Source organism: Heliangelus exortis, chromosome 1, assembly GCF_036169615.1.
Source record: "Heliangelus exortis chromosome 1, bHelExo1.hap1, whole genome shotgun sequence".
NCBI classification, from domain to species: domain Eukaryota; kingdom Metazoa; phylum Chordata; class Aves; order Apodiformes; family Trochilidae; genus Heliangelus; species Heliangelus exortis.
In genome coordinates this window covers 104,290,469-104,312,716 of record NC_092422.1, presented here as the reverse complement: position 1 = coordinate 104,312,716, position 22,248 = coordinate 104,290,469, and the positions used below count along the sequence as shown (strand labels likewise).

Sequence of the window (22,248 nt, the reverse complement as noted above, 5' to 3'; positions counted from 1 at the left end):
CCTAATGTTTAGATTGAAGTTTCTGTCTGAAGCCTCTGCCCGTACCCTCCTATGGCTCCTTCTTTATGTCTTTCTGATGTTACTTCACTGATGGTGGCTCCTTGGTGTTTCCAGGTCCATTTCCTTCTCTTGTTGGGTGGTGGTCCAGAGAAGGAAGAGGTGGCCCACTGTTAAGTGGAGGAATGGGGAAAAGATGAGACAAGGGAAAGCACTAGGAGGAGAAGGAAGATAAAGAACTCAACTGATAAGAAAAATAGATGAAAACAGTCTCTGGAGGATGGATCTCACCAAATGCTAGGCCTTTCACCACACCCATAGCTTTTAAAGTGTCAAAGACTCCCAAGGACAAAAGAAACTGAAATAGTGAGGATCCATCTGTATTTGTTCTTTTGTTCCTGAACAGTGTACTTTACACTGCTCTTGGCTGACTTCTCCTTTCCTACTGAGCTATTGATTCCATTTGGGACTTGAAAAATCATCTAGCACTTTTCTTATCTTTTCTGATCTCAGCAGCCGTAAGACATTTCATTTCCAGTCAGGAAGGGCTGAGGATGCTGTTGAAGTGCAGGAATAAGGAGAATCCTGTGCAGTTTTTGGCTTAAAGTTGGCCTCATTGGTGTAGTAGAAATCATCCAGAGTCCAGAGTGCAAAGCAATTGCATGGCAATTAGCACCATCAGATGTTACTCTAATGCTGTTTAGTTAGTATTCTTGGCTTTGTTTTTCTGGCCCTTGCAAGACATCTCCTCAGGGTCTGGTATGGTTGAAGGTGAGTTGTAGGTTTGTCTTAACTGGTGGTACAAGTCTGGAACTGGTAGCCTGGTGTTCTCTAGTCCTCTCACAAAAGTGGGTATCTTCACTTCCCAGCAAGGTTCCTCCTCTGGAGTCATTGTGATTACAGAGGAATAGCAGACAATGGGTGATGTGTCTGGGTTTTGGGGGGATCCCTGTTTGTTTGCTTTCTTGGTGGTTGTATCCCCTCCCTCCCTGTCTGATCTTGCTGCTTCAGGCACACTGTCATTTTTTACTTTTGGGCTTTGTATGGAAATCGATAAGCTTGTTAAAGGGAGTTGGGAGCACAGGGTGAGGTAGGTGGGTTTTTTTAATGTACTCTGTATCTCTAAATGTCTGTCCTGCATTGGGGAGTAGCTCAGCACTGATCCAAGCTGCTCTGTGGAATGGATGGTTTCTGAGGGCTTTAAGGAAATGGAGGCTTGAAGATAACAGATTTGGCTGCTTAGATAAATTGAGATTTTGATTTCTTGAATGAATCTTTCAGTCTCTAGCACCATCATGAGGGACACGGGAGTCTGCCCAGGTTCCTCCAAATCTCTATGAAAGTGGAGCTGGACCTTGAGTAAGAGCCACAGTAGAAGGTAGGTATTTGTAGCCAGAAGTTGCCCAGAATCTCTTTACTCCACAAACCCATACTGCTGGAATCTGGCACTTATTAACTCAAGTTACCCAGTAGCTAGGATCTAGACAAAGGGCGATGGCTGGCTGCCAGGCTGAAATTACCAACCTGGGTGTCAGATCTTGTTGGTTCCTTCTTTGTAGCTTGAAATAGGAACTCTCCATGAGCATGTGTGTCAGCCCTTCTTCTTCTAGTCATGTTTCTTCTTACAGCTTTGTAAAGTATTCAAGGTAATTATAGTACTTACTAATATTTATTCCCTTCTGAGCAAATATCTGAATACATTTATCTCTAGTGTGCTTTCAAAGTACTCTGCCCCTTCTCACCATATCATTTCATCTCTCCAGTAGAGTGCTTTCTGCTCCCTCCCTTCTCACGCAGTCCTTGGTCCTCAGCTTCCTCCACCCCCTGAATATGCTGCCAACCTTTGCTTTCTTCTCCTAGAGGTTCATGCAGCCCTTCTTGCTACTCTGCTGTCTAATCCTGTCACAGAGGAGAGATGTTTGCTCTGTCTTGCAGGGGATGATGGTTTAGCTATCCCACCAGGTGCTAAGGTGCTTTGCAATGAAGAACGTAGATACCAAGAGAAACTGAGCTGGCACTGTGCCACCTCCCAGCTTTCTGCTGACTGCTTGTGGCCTGCAGACAGTATCTTAAGAGCTCCTGCTAAAGGGTTTGACCTTTATGACTGTAATGTTTTCCGGCGCCTGCAGCAGGAGTCACAGCATGCAAATTCCAGTGCTTTATTCTGACTTGTGATACAATTGTAGGCAAGTTGCTCCATCTCTGCTCTTGGCTCCTTAAAGGAGAGAGAGTGGCTTAAAAGGTTTCCCAGGATTTTTTTTTTTTGAGGGGAAAATTCAGTGTTGACATTTTGCTTGCTGTTGTTAAGCAAACAGGCTGCTTTTTTTTCTTAAACATGTTGGGAGTGTAGCGTGAAAAGAGATTGTTGTACCCTGATTGATTTCACTCTTGGTGTTAGGAAAAGAAGAAAATCAATTTTTACTTTGAGCTCTATGATGTTACTTACGTGCTCAAGTTCTCGCTTATCCTATGTGAGTGGTCCCAGCCTCTCCTTGCCACACCGTGACACTCGTGGGGAATAGCCCACAGGACTGTAACTGGGAGCTGCTGCAATTCATTCCAGCCATCGGTGTTACAGCAGCAGAGTTAATCTTTGGTTCACTGGCATGTAAGGAGCTGTTACATCTAATCAGTCCCATGCCACGATCTAGTCAGCAGTTAAATCTAATCCAGAGTGTGGAGCTGCCAAATGTTTTAAGTCTCCAAGCACTTGCTCCTATCTGCTGTAAATAAGGCAGACTTGAACAAGATCAGCTTCAGGTGCCCTGCCTGTGAGCAGGGATCGGAGTTCAGCCTGGGATGCCTGTGCTGCAGAGAGGCAGAGGTTGTCTAGAGTCTGAAGGGCCACAGGGTAGGTGTGAATCTGGCTGCTTGTCTTCACATTCAGTTATCAAAACACCTTCCTTTGTCTCATCTCAAATTGCTCCTTATACCCATGCCCTTCCCCTTGCCTCAGTGTAAGGAGAGGTGTGTTCTGAGGTGGCCTCTTACATACTGCTGTAGTTGTTAAGAGTATAGAGGGACCCTGTCTGCATTCTTGGATGTGCTTAACTCTTGCTTAAGATGCCTGGCTTTTGTCCTTTCCTCACTTCCACTGCTCTTACACCCCATCTACTCCTGAATTTTCCACATGCACCTGCAGGGCCCCTCTGCAGCCCCAGCTTAACCCCTTTCCTGTCCTTAGTGAGAGCTCTCCCCCAATGTGCTTCGATATGCACCTCCTCATGCTGGTGAAGGGGAGAGAGATGAGGCTAAAAAAATGCTTCCTCTGCAGCTTCCTCTGCCTTTGTGGGGCAAGTCATAGGAGATTATTCAGTTTTTCTTTTAAATAGAATAGCTTGGCAAAAGTGAAGGATGAAGACAATCAGTTGCTGCACATGTGGGTCTGCTGTCCTTTTGTTTCTGCTTGAGTGCTCCCAGGGAGCTTGTCAGTGGACCCTCGCTGCCTTGCAAAGAAAGGGCACTGCTTATGGCAGCAGTTATTCAGATTTGTGCTCTGCCCTGGCCCTGGTGTTCAGGCTGAATTTTTTCAGCCTTTGCAAGGGGGAAGGTGGCAGTGAGTGTGTGGTGGTAAGGAGGTTGGTCTCCTCCTGGGATAAGGGGTGACCATGTGGCCATGTCACCTGAGACTACCCTGAGCTGTGTGGGATGGCATAGGTCAGGCAAGGGGTCAGGTAGTAATTCCTTGGAGAGGTCTGTCACCACTTCTCAGAGGCCTTCCCATGCCTGGCTGATGCCACCCTGCTTCTCCTGGCTCTCATCTGGATTGCAAAGCTGTGTAGTTGGGTCTGTCCTTGTCTTTTGGCTGGCTTGTTTTTGGGGAGCATGCAGGGATGAGAGGGGTGAATGTAAGGCAAGATTTACTGTGCATCAGATGCCTAATAGCTGCTCTAGCAGATCCACTGGGATACATTTCTAAAAGCATCCTAATGATCTTGATGTAATGGGTTTGAGCCTTGGAATCCTGCTTGCTGGGAAAAGCAGCCCAAGACTTTGTGCTCAACTCTTGGAGGAGAAGAGTTGTGTTCCTGGCAGGGGTCAGAGAAGCAGTAGGTGCTGGCTTTTTGGGGTGCTGACAGGTGCTCATCCCTCCATGGAAAGGAACCAGAGAGGAGCCATAAGCAGGGCTTTGGCAAGGCAGAGGAATGATTTGGGAGGTGTTGGCCAACCACCAACTCCCACTCTTACCTTAAATGCAGATTACAATGATTGCAGCTGCTGTATGGAGGCCAGCTGAGTCCCTGAAGAGATGTAATCTAAGGAAAAGGTAATTTTCTTTATGGGTGTTGGTGGAAGAGAAGGAGATGCACAGATGAGCATGGCCATAGTGGAGGCCAGCGGTGTATAAGCCTGGGTGCTGGCAGCACATGCAGGAGGAAAAAGTGCTGGGACATTTTTATCTCCCACCTCAACTGCAGGGGTTCTTTGCTGCTCCACTTTCTTCTAATTACTGCTGTTTCTGCAGTGACACCAACTATCCTGCACACAGTCATGGTGACCTATAAAAGAGGTCGGCTGCTTCTCACCTGCAGAAAGGATTGGAAGCAAGGATCACGTGAGAGGAGAGGGTTCCTCCATCCTGGAAGATGCCAGTGGAGCCATGAAGATCCCCGAGATGGGTGGGGGTGATGAGGAAGGAGTAGAAGTGAGAGTGGGAGACAGGAGGAATCCAGTTCTCCAGCTGATGGACGGATGTAAAAGCAATGCATATAAATGATCCTAAAAGTGCTGCTGTAGAGGTTCTCTGTAGTTACTGGGGTAATAGGCATTATAAATTATACTTCATATGTGGATGTGAGTCTTGAGTGTGGGCAGGGTGAAGCGAGGCATCTGGGAAAGCATGTTAGTGAAAGGCCAAAAATAAATTATCAAAAGAAAGAATTGCAAAATTAACAAAACCAAATGGGTGCATACAGCTCTAAGAAAAGGGTGTCACATTTGAAAGCGTATTTTTTAAAATCCATTTGCTTAATCATCTTACTGATAACTTCGCTATTTTTACCTTCTTTGCTCTGATGACACTTCACTCTCTATATAATGGGTTTAGTATCCACATTCTTTTCTAGTGTACAGGGAACTCATATCTCTAATTTTGAGTTGGCTGTGTATTTGCTCTACTTCTTGGCTGCGAAATAACTAAAATACTGTTGTCAAAACTCTTTTAAAGGAGCGTAGCTGGTATTATTTTCCTTCTAACCTTTTTTTTTTTTTTTAACCCATCTCCCATGTCTGCAATCAAATTTGAATAGAAAATACATTCCCTTGCCCTTTCAAATGTAATAAAAGACTGTGCCCTCAACTCCCTGTAACAGAAAAGTCATGATGCTTAGGTTAAGTGCAGTAATCTATTGGGAAATGAATGTAAGATCAAGGGCATTTGCAGATTTTTATTTTTGTCTGTTTGCAGGGACTGTGGTATTACTAGCAGGTTGCTTACAAATGATATCTTAGATTACCTCTTTTGCAGGCAGCAAGATTTGCATCTTGCCATTCCTATTTGATCTGCAAGTGGTGATGAGAGCTGCGTACTAGAATTCAGATTTTCTCAGTAGCAGTCTGCAGTCATTAGGGCAGTGCTTAGACCCCAGAGGCTTTTTCTGTGTTTTCATCCTGTTTCAGTAACTGTGTCTCTTGTTATCTTGTTCCTGAATATTTTCTCTTGTAAGAGGAGACTGTTTGTTGCAGCTGTTAAACCTAAAATGTCTTGAATCTCCCTTAGGGAAGAGGAGGAAGAGTTCCTGAGTTTTCTGTGTAAGTAGACTATAGAAATACCTACGTGTTTTTCCCAAGTATACAACCAGGAGGTATTAGTGGTGCTCTGCTAACCAGCTGATGAATTCTGACTAGTTCAGCCTGCAATTCCTCCCTCTCTCTCCCTGTGTGAAAAGGGCTTAGTAAGGGAGCTGGAGTTTCTTTTCTCTTTGGCATGTAATAGTACTGGATGCATCTTGTTGCTTTTGTCAGAGCAGTGTAGCTAGGAGGTGTCAGAGGAAATTATGGGTGTTTGTTTGGTCTCTTGGCTAGATATAGGGATGCAAGTTTTAGTGAAATGTGTATTGAATAAACATTGAGTAAATCTCCTAGGACGAGCATTGCCTGGAAGCTGGTGTTGGGAGCTGTGCTTATCTTCATGGAAGGATTTTAAAAAAACATTTGTATGAGGAGTTTTGCACGCTGTATTTGGTTCCCATTGGTTCAGTGATTTGTAATGTTCCTCTTCAATGTTCCCTTTAAAGCTAGCCGGCTGACCTTGGGAGAGGATTATCAGAGTAAAACTCTCTGAAGCCTGTACTGCTGTCAGAATTCCTTCTTTCCTCCCCTTCCACAGTGCCAGTGGCTAACCTGGCCCAGGCGTGACCCACTGCTGTACTAATGTGCAGGGCACATCACCAGGGCTTGCAGGAGCCCCTTGGTCCCAACTTCAGGAGTTGCCCTCAACACAGGGCAGGGGCTGAGAAGGTATCACTTGCAGAGGGTGCCTCTATGGCCACCCTGCCATGGCTGTCATGTGTCCTCACGCTTGGACGTGGGCAGTGGTGGCACGCTGTGCCATGTCCCCTCCTGGGCACAGCCCCTCATCACAGAGAGGGTGGGAGCTGCATCAGGGCCAACCGTGTCCCTTGCCTTCGTGGTGGTACTCTCACCCCAGTGGAGAGAATTTGCTGTCTTCTCCTTGTGGCCTGGCCTGACAAATCTGAGGGGATGTGCACTATTGTAGTGAAATGAAGCAACCAGGTGCCACTAATTGCCAGGTAGTAGGCATGAGCTTGTGTTAAGCCCACCTGTGCCTGATAAGGGCGGGCCCCAACTGAGCATGAGCAGGCACAGGCACAGGTGGACTTAACACGAGCTCATGCCCACTGCCTGGCAATTAGTGGCACCTGGTTGCCTCATTTCACTACACACTATGATCCATGCACTCCTGCTGCTCCCTGGATATGTCCTTCCTCCTCATAAGGAGGCTCAGGGGATGCCACGGTGACAGGAGGCCCCATCAGGAGTGGACACTGGGTGGGCTGGGTGCACCTCCTCAGCTATGAGTGCTGGGGTGGCTTTCACCTGCTTTGGGACATGTACCAGGATCAGCCATGCACCAGCTGTGCCCTGACCTTGCCTTTATGTCTGGGGTTAGTATTTCATAGCTGCCACAGGCAGGCACTCACAAAGCTTTGCTGGTGAGCCCTTGCTACAACTGAGCCTTCACCACTTGTACGCTGCTGCAGTACACTGAGGAGGAGGGCTGGCTTCAGTGGCTTCTATAGACTTGGTCTTCCCAGCTTCCTGGCCCTGCCTCTCTCTCCCTCCCTCCCTTCCTTCTCCCCATCTTTGTGCTGGTCTCTTGCAGCTCTGTCAGTCCCCGACAGGTCTGGAGCTTGGGTGGTGTTTTGGTGTGGCTGCTGTATCTGTTCATCTTGCATCAGTCATTCACTGTTAAGGCTTCTAATCAGTGCAAAATCTCTGGGGTGCAGCTATTTACAGAAAAAAAGAACCCACCCTTCCAGACTTGCATCAAACAAGATTTTTATTCTCAGTAATTGAATTCCTCTAGAGTGATAGCTTGGGCATGTTAAAATCAGATAAATAAAAAGCCTCCCTCCCTGGTAGCTATGTAAGCCTTTCCTTAACTCCCTGATCAGAGGGGACTAGGCTCTGCTAAGTAAGTAGCTGAAGATCAAAACTTCTGCACACATCTGCTCATCAGGGAGTGCAGGCAGGAGAATGTTCGTTGTGGTGTATCAGCAGAGAAAGGGTTTGCTTTTTCCCCTCGTCCCCCTTTTCTCAGTTGATGGAGAAGGATTTTTTATGTAGTGACAAATGCTGCTTAGTTACCCCCAGACATGTATTTTGTGTCTAGAAACTGGGTCTGTGCTTTCCTCCAGACCTTCAGATAAACTGACAGCTCTAAAAAAGGGGCAAGCCTGCTCTTGTTGAAGTTGGGGTGTATTGCCTGTGAAGCATCTGCCAGGCTGCGCTGCCCTGTCTCATCATGTGGATGTCGAGACACACTGGTTTGGGAGGCAGAAGGGCCTTTCGACTTTTGCCTGAGGTGTGGTGTTGCTGAGCTGATGCTGTAATCCTGAAAAAATCCAACTTGCAGCTTTTTCCAGACTCCATACATCAAGTGAGACTTGCGGTCATTAAGGGCAGGTCCATTTCTCTGTTGCATCTCTCATGTAGTTCATGTTGTGGTGCTGGAGGATGGGTCCTCTCTTGTTCAGGGAGTGCTGTTGGTTAGTCCAGAGTCCTTCCTCCCTATGCCTGTATCATCATCATCTAGTGGAAGGTGCCCTTGCCCGTGCAGGGGGATTGGAAGTAGATGATCTTTAAAGCCCCTTCCAACCCAAAACGTTCTATGATTCTGTGATCTGTGCCATAATGAGTTACTTGGCTTGCCGGCCAGGCTTTTGCTTGTCTCGGTTTTTAGCCAACACCCCTCTACTCCCTCAGGATCCTTTTGCTTTCCCCCTCCCTCCACCTCTGGAGCCACCTTTCTATTTGCACACTGGTCCCTGCCACTTTTCTTTTGTCGGTATTTGTGTCCTGTAGCTGTTTACACCACTGACACTGTGGCATCTGCATCTGCCCTCCAGGACACTCTCTCCCATCTCCTGGTCCCATCATCTGCTGCATCTGCTCCTACTGCTGTGCACTGGCACGCTGCTGGCATAAGACCCCCACCTGTCCTGAACTTCATGTCTCTCAGAGTGCTTGGGTCATTCCCTCTGCCTTGTTCCTCGTAAATGCTGCTGATGATACTTTCCCCCACAGCCTGGCTCATGAAGAAGCTCCGTCTTCACCTTCCAATTTGTTCCTCAAACCTTAGTGACTTTACGAAGAGGACTGGCATACAGATAAGAGCCTGCCATTACCTGGATGTTTGCCCTGTGCTCCACTCCTTTATACCTTTCACGGAGGTAGATTTTCCTAAACCTTTTGATTTCCATAAGGGTCCCAGCTCATTTTCCTGTCTCTCTATTGTTCACTTTGCTACTCGGAGCCTTTCTGCCTTAATGCAAAGCTGCTTTATCCCCTCCTCCTTCAGCAGCTGCTCTGTCCTCTGCAGGCCCTGTGGGATGCTCTGTCTGGAGCTCTTGCCTCCCAGCTCTCTGCCAGTTTAGTCTGTCTCTGTGATTTACTTTGCAGGGGTTTTCTTAATAGCCCCCAGTGCTGTACATCTCAGTTGTGATCCAGCATTACCTTCCTTGACTTAGCAACTGTCCTTGTGATAACCAGTTCTGGTCTCTTTCTGGAATTATTTCCTCTGAGTCCTGTTGTATGTCTTTTCCTGCCTCTCTGACCGAGCTTTTCTTACATGCTCGTGAATATACGCTGCCCAGCTTCAGGGTTTGAGGGGTTTTTTGTGGCTATAAGGGGCCTATTCTGTGATGCTGTCAACCTCTTCTTATAGTCCTTGCCTCTTGGTAATTGTATGCAATAATAAAAATTGTAGTGGCCTCTCTCTGCCGATGTTACAAGTTCTGTTCAAATTAAAATCTTGACCTCTACCTCTGGTGCATACTTGTATGTGTTTTCAGGCACCTAAGTCTTTCTGCTTAAGGTAAGTTGCAGCAGTTCCTATCCATCTAAGCCTCTGAAATTTGTTCAGCTTTTTTGTTGTCTACTCCTGCCCCTGAACTCTCAAATTAGTTTCTCCTCCTTTGCCCTGCCAAATGCAAGGTGCTTGTCTTCCCTTTAAAAGCCCTTCTTAGCCTTGTTCTACCTTGTGTTTTCTAGCTCTTCTTACCCTCTATGTGGTTTTCAGTTCCCAGCCTCTGCGTCTCACTGGGTTTCCTCAGGCTGGGTTCTTGGAGAAAGATGGCTCAGCTGGTCATGTACCTTGTTTGCTACTCCTTCCTGGATAACCTGGCAGCCAGTTTCCTGCAATTTTGGCAGGACTAGAGAGCTTGGGAGATAACAGAGTTTGTGCAAGTCTTGTGAAAAGTAGGCAGCTGAATCAGGGGCATCACAGGGGGCTTAAGAAAACCCTTTTTTTGAAGGGCTTTAGCGATGCCTTCAAATGACTGTGCCAGCCATAGAAAAAGCTCCAGCTGAAGCTTCCAGTAAAATCATTAGTCTCAGAGACAGTTTTCCTCCTGATGACATAGGCTTCATTAAGTCTTTTGCTCTTAGGTCTGTCGACTAAAAATGGTGTCTTGGAGCCCTTTTATTTTCTTCTTTATGCTTGGGAGTAGCCTGCAGCAAGCACCTTGCAGCACTGCATTGCCACCAAGCTTGTTAAGACCTGTCATCAGGGTCTCCCAGTGGAGAGACACCAGGGCCCTCCCTCACATGCTGCCTCTCTCTCTCTCTCTGGCTCCCCAGCCTCTTTTGACCCATCTTCTGCCTGCCTGAAGGTGCCATTTCACAGTACAGCTGAGCTGGTGGAATATCCCTGCTGCTAATGAAAAGGTTTGTCCCTGTCCTCCAAACAAAATTGTTCTTGCTGTCTTATTGAAAACAACTCTTTCCCTGGGTCATTCTTTCAGCTCACTGCAGGTCAAGTATGCGGAGAGGAGTGTGTATGTTGCTAGAAATAAAATGAGTCAGAAAGCAAGATTGCTGGGTTTATCCATGGCAGCTGGTACCTAGATCAGCTTAGCTGCATTGGGAAACCACTTTTCTACACTGAATTTCCTGGATGAAGGTATTTCAGCTGCTGTTTTCTCTGTAGGGGAGCCAGCACAGTGAGGCTACTCTGAGTAAGTGCATGGTGCTAAGGTAAATAAGAACCTATAGCAGCAGCAATGCAGTTCTGTGGGACTGTTCTTCACAGAGTGGTTGAGGTTGGAAGGGACCTCTAGAGGTTGCTTGGTCGCATCCCCTTGCTCAAGCAGAACTACCTAGAGCTGGTTACCTATGCAGAACCCTGTCCAGACAGCTTTAGGGGATCTCCAGGGATGGAGGCTCGACAGCCTCTCCAAGCAACCTGTGCCAGTGGTCAGTCACCGTTTTTCAAAAAAGCAAGTGTTTTCCAGCTGGTCAGTCACCCTTAGTGCATGGGGTTTTTCCTTCCCAGGGAAGAGAATCGTATCTGAGTCTTTTTACTTGTCTGTAATAGTATTGTGTCATAAATGTGCATAGAGGGAACGATTGTACTTTTCTCCCAGACTGGAACCAATAGTAACATAGATGCCTCTGCATCTCTGTTTGGTTTTTTCTTTGTTTCTTTCCAAATACCAGAAAGCACCTGTCCTCCCATTTGAAATGGGAGCCTCAGTAATTTGGTGACAATTGCTGATAGTGTCTGTGGAATGTCAAACTAATAAATTACTGTGTAAGGAGCTGAAGAGTTCTGACATCCTAATTAGCAATAAGAGGCAGCAGGTAGCTGAAGAATCTCCTTAGATCTGTCTCTCCTACAGGGATGATATGTAAGAATCACAGAGGTTTTGAGTGGCAACTTCCTGGTACTTACAGAACAGAGGAAAAAATTGGGAGGGAAATGGAAAATGTCTGTTGTTCTATGGCCATGCTTTGTATTTTTGTTATCCTTTATGGTGGGCTGGGAAAATTGTTTTCGAGAAATACATGCATTTAGCCAATACACTTGACTTGGGATAACTTGATCTGCTGTTAACCTGAAAGCTCTTCCTGCTGCTGAAGATGTGCAAGATGGCAGCTTTGCCTTGCAAATTGGATGTTCTGTCATGCTAATGACCATGGCTGAGGGGCAGAAATGTTTCTTTAGTGTGCCAGAAGGAAACAGGAGAGATTGCTCATGGTTGCATACGTTTCTAGATATTAACACTTAATAACTTTTTGCAGTAGCACTTCCACAGAACTCTGTGCTCATGCCTAAGGGGTGCAGTGCTGGAGGAGCAGTGTGCTTTGAGAGGGAAGGAAAAAGGGAGGGAGGGAGAGATGTGCAGCAGTGCATTTTTTCATCAGTTTTTCAAACCTGTCCATATCTAGCAGATTATTGCTATGTCTCTTCTCTTAGAAAGCAAACTATTTGGGATTGAGCAATTAATAAGCAATGGGGGGACATGATTTGGAGTTTGGAAAGGAAATGCTCTGGCCTATCCCAGAAGAACATCATTCAAGTAAAAGTCCTTGAGAAATTCAGGTTGCTAAACTCCTGTATGTCATTCTTATCAAAGTAAGGGGAAGCACAGTCTCATGTGGCAAGGGGAGGGGAAGGAAGCCAATCAAACAATTTCCATAAAGAGAGCAAGAAGCTTTTCTTGTCTTCAGGAAAAGCAGATTTTAGGGAAGGTAAGGAACCAAGCTCTCTGTGGATCACAAGTATTTTAAGAGACCTCTTAATGAAAGAGAGGGAATTCCTTTAATGAAAGACCAGGTAGTAAATGCTGTTTCCTTTTGGCAAGGAGGAATTTGAAGGTTAGATATGGTACTCCACAATCCTCTGTTCTCAGAGAGTATTTTAAACATCTGGGATGTTATGAGCTGAATAACAGCAATAATAGGGGCATTCAGTTGTTTAATATTGGGAGGGATTGCAGAGCATGCGGGAAAATGAAAAAAGAAGTGACAGTAAAACATTATTGACTGTGAAAGAAAATGAAGTTTCTTATTGTCTGAAAGTGAGTGATCGCACAGGGAATAGCATTTGACAATTCTAAAAGTGACCCTGGCTGTTGAACATATAGGACCTGAAGACTAAAGAATGATAGTAAAAAGAAATACAGAGGCTGCAGGGCATAATGAACTATGTCAGAAATTTCCTGCCTGGCGTTGTCGCTCTAACAATTTCATTTCCCCCCTCTTGATAGGTTAGGAACACATACCAGCTAAGAGTTCAGCAGTCTGAAATGTGTGTTGATGCTTCATAGCTTTTGTACTAGCATGACAATGCTGAGTCTTTTAGAGGTCTGGGAGCAGTACTAAAGACACCAGGGTAAGTGGAGTGTCCTTACCTGTATTTTGAGGAGGAAAAACATACAAGGGAATCTTGGGAGACTTCGCTTTTTTGTACACTAAATCTTACAGTGAGTACCTCTGGTTATAGCTTCAGAGCTTGGGCTGGGAAGACAGTAATGAAACTGTAGCTGCTTTTCATTGGAAAATATAAAATTAGGTGTTGCCATGGGTCTTCCAGCAGGCCATTGTAGATGCTGCTCTATATCATAGTGCTTAAGCAGACGTGGAACCACCAGTAGTTACTAGGGTGTAAGGAAGAAGTGTGGATATCCTGTGGATAAGACACAAGTTAAAAGTAGCGTGTGGGTAAACCAGTGCTTCCTGTCTGTATATTCCCAACATAAGTATAATCTACCAGGGAGTTTCTGCTTTTGTATGTTTCCTGTAATGGTAAGGGGAATGATGGTATGGCACATGAAGAACATGCTGATCTGAGAGCTGAAAAAGGTCTGGGATGGTTCTATTCTGACCTTGGAGGAAGAGAAATATTGGTGAAATGGATTCACAGGGTGGGCTTTACCTTAAGTACAGAAAAGAGCTCTTAGTTCTACTGGAGCTCTCTGTAGAATTAGTCAAAGCTGCTATCTCCATTGGGGAATAAAAGGATTGCTGGTTATACAGAACTCTTTTTCTCAGCATCATTGCAGAAAAATAGTCAAACTATAATAAGCGATAGGTGTGTTGCACAAAGATATTTGAGCTACCAGCAATCATTTACCATTATGAATCTGAACCATCAGGACAGTCAGTTTGGTCTTTCCCTTGTACATCAGCATGTTGTTGGTCACCTTTTACATCGAGTACCCCTTGATTCACCAGCTTCCAAGCCTGTGTGAAGAAAGGAGGCTGAGCATCATGAGCTGCTTGAGCTTGGGGACCTGTGTGTGGAAGAGCTGCCCTTCCTCGTTGCTGTGTTCAGTTAATATTGGGGATCACTCTTTTCTCTGACCACAAGCGTGGCTGTCTGGCTTCTGGCTTGGCTCTGTGACTTTTCAAAGTAAAGTTATGCTAGATGAAAGAGTAGCTTCAGAAGGTAGTGCAGCCAAGTAACTTTAAGTCTGCTTCCTGACAGGATGATCAAGAATGATTTTCTGCAAGAGCAGAGAGGTCTTGTGTTGTGCATCTGCTGGGCCACGTTCATCTCCACGTATGGTATTGCTGAAGAAAGTGAATGTCTCTCCGAGGGAGCTATAACGTGAGAGACTTCAGGCTCATAAAGCAGTGCCTCTCTGGTGTCTCACTTTTCTTATTGCTGGGAAGTTAAAAATTATCCCTAGCTCCCATATCCAACTTGATAATCTCTGCTGTTCAAGTCCAGTCCTATTGTTTCTTGTCTTCTAAGTGTTCACGTAGATAATGAATTATTCCTTCCTCCTTGCAGCAGTTTTAGAAGTATAAAGATTGTAGCAATAGAGATGATGTGGCTCAAGAATACACCATTCGAAAGTAGTGTTAAAACTAGTGTATTTTAACATACCTAATTGTAGACAGAGACAGAGAAGGAACAGTTAGAGGAACGTGGTGTCCGTGAAGTAGAAGGTTTGCTGAAAAAAATTCACAAGGGCAAATCACATTTAACACTGTGCAGCTGTGGAATATCAGTGCTCTACTGGGGAAAGTAAGGAAGTCGTCTGTCAATGTAAGGCCCAGATCTGAGAATAACCAAAGGATGAAAAGTGTCTCTGATCTTGGTGAGGGAGTTGGATGTCTGACTGGATGCATAATTATAACAGAGGTACAAGACCTTTTTTGCAGTCAGAGCTCAGGAAGCTAGTCACAGGCCAGAACAATCTTACAGTGATTAAAAGAAATGTCACCTCTTTCATATTTATTGAAAACATTTTTCTTGAAAGACAGTAAACATCTGCTGTGAAAGTGAGTGGCTGTGAGATGGAGGAGCTAGCAGAGATGAGTGAAAGCAGTTGTGTTGGAAAAACAAAGAGCTTCATTGGCGGCTCCTCTCTGGTTTTCCCGTCCTTTGATATTTCCCCACTGATTGTGATATTTCCATAACAATTATTTTATGAATCGTTCCTGGCTGACCTCTCTACTTAACCATCCTCAGTTGGTTCAGCAGTGGGAGGACTCTGAATGAGGAATGCATAGTTTTTTTGAGTCAGTTCAGAAAGGGTGGTCCATGTGGTAGGAGTGGTGGGATGGTGGCAGGAGTGGACAAGGAGGATAAGGGGGATCAGACACCCTTGTTAGCACGATTTAAACATCAAAGCAAAAGGGTGGAGGATAGGGTCAGAGTTGTTCTGCAGGTGGCTCTAGCCAGCCTTTCAGCATAGTCAGCTCTCTTGGCATGACAAAAAACACATGAAGCAAAATACTGTGTTTTCCCAGAATAAGACTTTACAGTAATGGGGGTGGGGGGAGGTGTTACCACATGTTTTCTTCTGATAGCATTGTTTATTTCCATCTGGCAGCATGTTTCAGTGTACAGAAATTGTCCCTGTTGTGACTCATTTATGCAAAAATTAAGCTCAAACCTAATTTTTATTTGTGCATATTAACAGGAGACTTCACAGAATGGCAGGTGCGTGTTACTAAAATACTGCGTCTGTTTTGGTGTTGCCTGTTATTGGGGCAGGGTCTCCCATAGAGATTACATTAGTAATTAGTACATTAGTCTTCAGCCCATGAAAAATAAGACAGCTGCTTGGGGAAATGTTCTCAGTGGCTGGACAATGGTGAGTTTGGAAGAGCCTTCTTGAAACAAAACACCAGTTTGTGGATATCAGTCCCTGCTTGTTCTCCAGACTCCACAGCAAGGCAGAGCAAGGGGGTGGTCTTGGCAAGAGCCATCTGCACCCTTCCTGGGGGACAGGAGAGAGAGAGGAAGGATCATTCCCTGGGAAACATCATACCTAAGGGAGACTAAAATTTACTCTGAATTAAGACAGAACATGATCTTGGAGAATGTTAACCATCTCTGAGCAACCCACTGGAAGCAAAGGCCTGTGCAGGGCATGATGCTTCTGTTTTTAGATAGAGGAATGGAAACACCGGGGAGGAGTGAGTTGCAGGGGAGCCCTGCTTGCTGGGCTACAGTGAACCCTGTGAGCCCTGTTAATTTGTAATAGCAGCCAACACAGGAGCTGCTGCAGCTTGAAGGCTGCTCCTGCCTGCCCTGCTGTACTCCGTGGCATGCGTCCCACGAGCTGTGGCATCGCCCCACAGGGATCCTTCCTTGTTTGTAGTGGGCTGCCTGCGTATGGGAGGCAGGGGGAAAGCAACACATTAACAACACTGGCCAATAAAGCAACACCACTCTTGGACTGGATGAAAACACAGTTTTCTTCTTGCGGGCACAGCATCCTTTCCTCACCCTGCTATCAGAGCCAGGATGCAGGTATGCCCGCTGCCTCCTGTAGCTTTGGGCCAGGCAGCAGATGCCAAATGCAACCAGAGGAAGAGTCTGCTGGCACTTGCCTTGCCTCAAACCACGCTGTGCCATAGTTTGGAGAGCAGGGCCCAGCCAGGTGGCAACCCCAGGCCCCCGCACCGCTCTCGCCTGAGCGAGCCTCAGCCCTACAGGAGGGCAGGGGTTGCCATGTCCTGTGGTGCACTTGGAGCTGGCACCTGCTCCTGGGTTGTGTGTGCCTTCCAGTGAGGAAGCAGGCCCTTCAGCATTACTGCTCTTTAGCACTTGTGTCTGAATTGTTTTCATTATGAGGGACCTTCTGCCAGGTCCTATGGTCTACTGCAGATGGTACTTTATTGTAGCCAAATAGGATTTAGGCTTCTCTTCCTTCCCCTGCACTTGGGCTCAGGCTCCCTCTTCAAATCTGTGGGTATCTGGGGGGAATAGGTTCTGTTGGCCATGTTCAGAACAGAGATGGCCACACTTCCAGGGAAAAAGCTGTAAGGATGCCTTTTTTAGCTTGTGTTGTAGTGTAGCCACTGGTCTGCATACCAGATGTGACCTGGCTGAAGAGTGTAGCCTGCAGTGGCACATGTTGTGAAGGGGCCTGAGGACAGCTGTACCAATTCAGAGGAAGGATCTTCCACCTAGGTCACTATCACATCTCATAAAGCTGTTAGCCAGTATCTGTGTAGTTGTACCTTGTTTTGGGAGCCTCCTGAGCTTGATGTGAGCTACCTGTTTGGTAGTACTCTTTCAAGTATTTGTCCCACCCATATTTCAACCCATGTAGACTTTTCATATCCACAGCAAACCGTGGCAAGAATGTCCCCAGGTCTGCTATATGCAGCTGCAAGAACTGCCTCAGTTGTCATAAAACTGGATCTGACCAGTTTTGGTTGACAGCCTTTGGTTTTTAAACTGGAAGAGATTGTTAGTTCTTGACTACCCTCTCCATGGCATGTGTATTTGTGTAGACCTTTACCAGATGCTCTTCAAGTAATCTTTTTTCCAGGACAGAGTCCTCACCTTCACCATTATTTTATGTAGAAGCCATTCCCTCATGTTTATAATTGCTGTTGGTCTTCTCTGACACGTTTTCAGAAGCACTTGAAAATTGAACATACGATAGCAACAAAAGAAAACCTCAGATGTGTGCTCTGTGTACTTGTGCAAGGGGCAGGGAGAGGACAATAGAGGGATATCTTTGGAAATGTTTTCTGTCTAGTAATTGTAGCCGAAGACACAAAGTAATTTTTAAAGGAAATTTAGGATTAGTATGATCACTTATTGACAACTACTGCTTTAGAGCCTCTTAAGTAAAGGATAAGTGCTGTAAAGCTGTAGGGGTAGAAACATCCCCTCAAGCTATGCAATACATTTGGTGTTCAGCACTCTCAGTCCTGTGCTTCTGGAAGATGCAGGAAATACAAAGAATTTTTTTTCTTAATTGCTCTCTAATGATAAGAGGCCCAGGATAATGCTCCCTTCTAAGAACTCAAGTTTCTATTTTAGATTAAAGTTCTAGTGACAGTAATTAAGAATATCTGTACTACCTTGCTGAAACTTCTGTGGTACCTTTGGGTGTGGTGCAGGCATAACTTACTCTCAGAGATGGAGGGAGTTTTTGTGGAAGAGATTCTCGGTCATTCCATCCATAAGTTTTATTTATTATTTTGGCATGTCAGTGCGATGGCAGAATTTCTCTGTGCACATCCATCCTTTCTTTCATTACACTCACCTATCCCTTGCAATAAGCCTTGAATCAGTGTTCTCAGATAAAATTTTCCACGCTTGTTCTTCTGAAAGGGACCCAAAGGTCCACTTCCTTTCCCAAAGAGTAAGTGTTTGGCACTTTCTGAAATGGGGTGGAGTTGTGATTAATGGGGTCACATCTAGTTGGTGACCAGTCATCAGTGGTGTCTCTCTGGGCTTAGTTTTGGGGCCAGTCTTGTTTATTGTCTTTATCAATGATCTGGACAGTGGGATTGAATGCATCCTCAGTAAGTTTGCAGATGACACTAAATTGGGTGGGAGTGCTGATCTGCTTGAGGTTACGAAGGTTCTACAGAGGGACTGGATCAATAGGCTGGATTGATAGGCCAAGGACAATTGTTTGAGGTTCAGTAAGGCCATGTGCTGGGTCCTGCATTTCAGGCAACACTACAGGCTTGGGGAGGAGTGGCTGAAAAGCTCCTCAGCAGAAAAGGACCTGGTTGACAGCCAGCTCAACAGAGGCACCAGTGTGCCCAGGTGGCCAAGGAGGCAAACAGTATGCTGGCTTGTATCAGGAATAGTGTGTCCAGCTGGAGTAGGGAAGTGATTGTGACCCCATACTCAGCACTGGTGAGGCTGCACCTCAAGTACTATGTGAATTTCTGGGTGTCTCACTACAGGAAGGACACTGAGCTGCTGGAATGTGTCCAGAGGAGAGCTACCAAGCTGGTGAAGGGCCTAGAGAATGAGGAGTGGCTGAGGGGATTGGGCATGTTTAGTTTGGAGAAGAGGAGGCTGAGGGGAGACCTCATTGCCCTCTATAGCTACCTGAAAGCAGGTTATAAGGATGTGTTGGCATCTTCTCCCAAGTGAACAATGACAGGACCAGAGGATTTGGTCTGAAGTTGCAGTAGAGGTGGTTTAGATTAGATACTAGGAAGAATTTCTTTACTGAAAGAGTGGTCAGACACTGGAACAGCCTGCTCAGGGAAGTGGTTGAGTCACCATCCCTGGAGGTATTTAATAAATGTGTAGATGAAGTACTTAATGGCTTGCTCTAGTAACTGAGATTGTTGGGTGGTTGATTTTTTGGCTTGTCATGTGTGTATGGTTAGACTCAGTGATCTCAGAGGTCCTTTCCAACCACAACTATTCTGTGTTTCAGAGTATTTCAGATCAGGCACCTGGAATGACCAGTCATCTCTGGAAAGCCCAAGTTCTCCTGAGTTCTGCATATCTCCCCATGGGAAGTTCAGATCTTGTTGTAGTCAGCAAATGTTGTTGGAAGGGTGGAGATGTTCAATAGGCAAAGTGTACTCATACACTGACCTGCAGTGCTTTTGGATCAGATGCTTGGCTGGCAAGGATGCTTGATGCTTTCTTGTCTGTAGATTGAATGGAGAGGCATTGAATTGAGTGATCTGACAAGGGAGACGCCAATGGCCGAGTGACTGACATTGCGTTTCTCTGTTGCCTTTCACCTGACTTCAGAGCTGTTTTGCATGACATTGGCCATGACCTTGGAGCCCGCTGGGCAGGCTGGCATAGGGGGTACACAGGGACCAGCGTCCACTGGTGCCTGGGTCCCACACAATCCCCTTGCTGTGTGACCTTGAGTCTGATTGCCCAGCTGTACCATCCCCACTTGCTGTTGCCTCCTCCTCTATCCCTCATGCACCTCCTGTCTCCCAGATGGGGCCTGGGAGATGGGTAAGCCAGCACAAGTGTTGAGAGCTGCCTGGCTGTTGTTTGGTTTGGTCTTAGCTCAAAAGGCCAGCAACAATAGCCCTCATCTGTAGGGTGTAAGGATCAGGAAATGCCTCTTCCTTATTCTGGGGGATTAATGCCTTTTGGAAAAAAAAAAAAAAAAAAAAATCAGATGCACAAACCTATAATTTCATATTAATTTTAAAGTAGCTCTTGGCTCTCTACCTTCTCCATATCAGCAGTTGCATTGTCAGTAAATTATATTAGATTTGCAATTAAAAGCCAGCTGTGCCAGTGAAGTACCAGCCAAATGCCACCATAACTGTCTCCTGGGCGTCCTAGGGGAGGTGTGGAGCACACGGCTCCTCCTCCAGTGAGCTCTTCTCTCACTTCGAGAGGAGAAGATAAGAGTTTAAAATGGGATCTCAGGCACATTATTTTTGTTAATCAGAAAGCTTGCTCGCTGAGAAATGCAGTTCTTTTCTTGATACTGCATATTTGTGGATACAGCAATTCTCAGAGCTTGGAAACTGCCAAACACCCTTCACTGTGCAAAAAGGTTAACCATTTAAGGAGATAACTTGCAGTTGTGGATGATTATCTCAGGCTACTTGTTTTTCTCCTTTCCTTTCTCATTTAAAATGATTAATTGAAGAAGAATCTCTGCTTTTGCTGTACAGGGTTTTTTAAGTGTTGAAAAGCATTTGTTCCCATTGGTGTTGGAGCAGGAATTTGCAGCCAGCTTAGGGAAGAACACAGAGATGTGCCACTCCCTACCCCTTTGGAGACCCACCCTGTTCAACCAACTCCTGAGCCTTGCAGCAAAACCCTGACTGTTTTATCTTCGTTCCATGCTGGAGCTGGGCAAGGCTTTTCCTGCACTGGCTTCTCCTGTCCTTCAGGTGTTTGAGCTCCTGGAGACAGACCAGGAAGCAGGGAATTCTTCAGTTCCACCCTCTCTTACTTTAGGCTGGATCAGTACCCTATGCACGATGGAATAAGAGAGGAGGAATGTAGAAAGTGGGCCTCTTCTGAACCTGGAGCAGGACTCCATACTTTAGGGACGCAGGCAAGGTCCCCAAAAACAATGGCAAGGGATGGAGGAAGCCCACATTAGTGCTGTCCATGAGAGCAGTGGGGTTTTACATGTACTGAAAGGCTGTGCTCATCATGGCACGGAGCTGTGCTGTGGTTCCTTTAGACTGTGATCTTGCCCGCAAGCTCTGGAAGGGCCAGTACATGTGTCTTATGAAATGATGTTGGAAAATTCCTCAGAGAATTCCTACATTAAAAAGAACAGCACTGCATTAAAAGCCTGTAAAACGAAGTCACGCACTTAGCTGAGAAATACCTGAATGAGTGCTGTGTGTCCAACTTTATTCCCTGCTGCTGCCTGTTCACCTTGTGGTGCAGTTTTAATTGTGTCTCTGCATGCAGGGTAGCCATATGCTGTTGCAAGGCTACATGCATGTACAAAAATTGTATTGTGAGATGTCTTTAGGTGTACAATAAAGATCTTACCCTTCTTGCTGCTTTAAAAGCAGTTCACCTCAAAGACTGTGTAATTTACTTTGGCCTTTGGCCTTTATGGGGTGAGAAGAGGCTGTCTACACCTTAGATGTGTTAGTTGTCTCTATTGGTGTCTTTGAAGAGATTAATACAGCAAACAGCGGGGGAATGTTTGCCTCTGTTGTTCCTCTACCTGTTCATTTTGAACGGGCTAACTTTCCCTATCCTCTCCTTAAATCACATTATTTTATAAAGAGTGAAAAGAAATGTAATTTGGAGCTGCAGTGAGCTGAGCCCAAGTTAATAGTTTGAATTGCACTCCATCTGTTCAGCTGCATGGCCTGATGGATGTGCTGAACCCATTTTTCACAATTTGTTTTAAGCTGGTAAGAACCATCTTTCCTGGCTCTGGTCCAGGCTGGCCGTAGAGAAGACTTTTTATCTGGACATCCATGTCCAGAGGGCAGAATTGAGTCAGTAATCCCCAGATGCCACGCTGTGTCTTCCACCTGCAAGCTGCTTGTTTATGAAAGGCGAAATTCTTCTCCGGGCTTGAACACTGCCATCAAAAATTAGAGAGGATGGGGGGAAAAGCCCCCCAACGTGCACATGCACACAGAGGATGAAATTTGCAAACATGATTATGCAGGACCCACTTTAAATCGGCTTATTGCTGTTTTATGATGGGAAGCAAGCAGTCGCAGAAGCCGGGGTGATTGGCCTCGCCATGTGCGCATGCTGCTGGTAACTCAATAACCGATGAACACCCACCGTGGTCTCCAGACCTCGAGCCTTTGATGTAGCAACAAACAAGATAGATTGCTGTAATTTATCTGGCCCCTGGAGGACTGTGCTGGTAATGTGCCATGAGCCCAAGGGCCATCCATCCATAATCTGTGTAAAAAATACCGCAGATCGCCGTCGCCGTGCTGTGGGATCATCTTTGTTCCGTGCTGCATGAGTTTGCCTGTGTACAACACACTGTACTGGGTCTCGAGTTCCAGCAGCCAGGGGCAGTAAGTCTTGGTGTAATAGGCCCACTCCCTCCATTAACTTTAATTGTTTTTGTT

General features: G+C 45.8%; 1 protein-coding gene across 2 annotated transcripts in view; it reads left to right on the top strand.

The window, feature by feature from the left end:
- IGSF3 (immunoglobulin superfamily member 3) overlaps positions 1-22,248 on the top strand; it is a 100,926-nt gene that overhangs the window by 5,791 nt on the left and 72,887 nt on the right. The gene's annotated exons all lie outside the window — the stretch shown is intronic.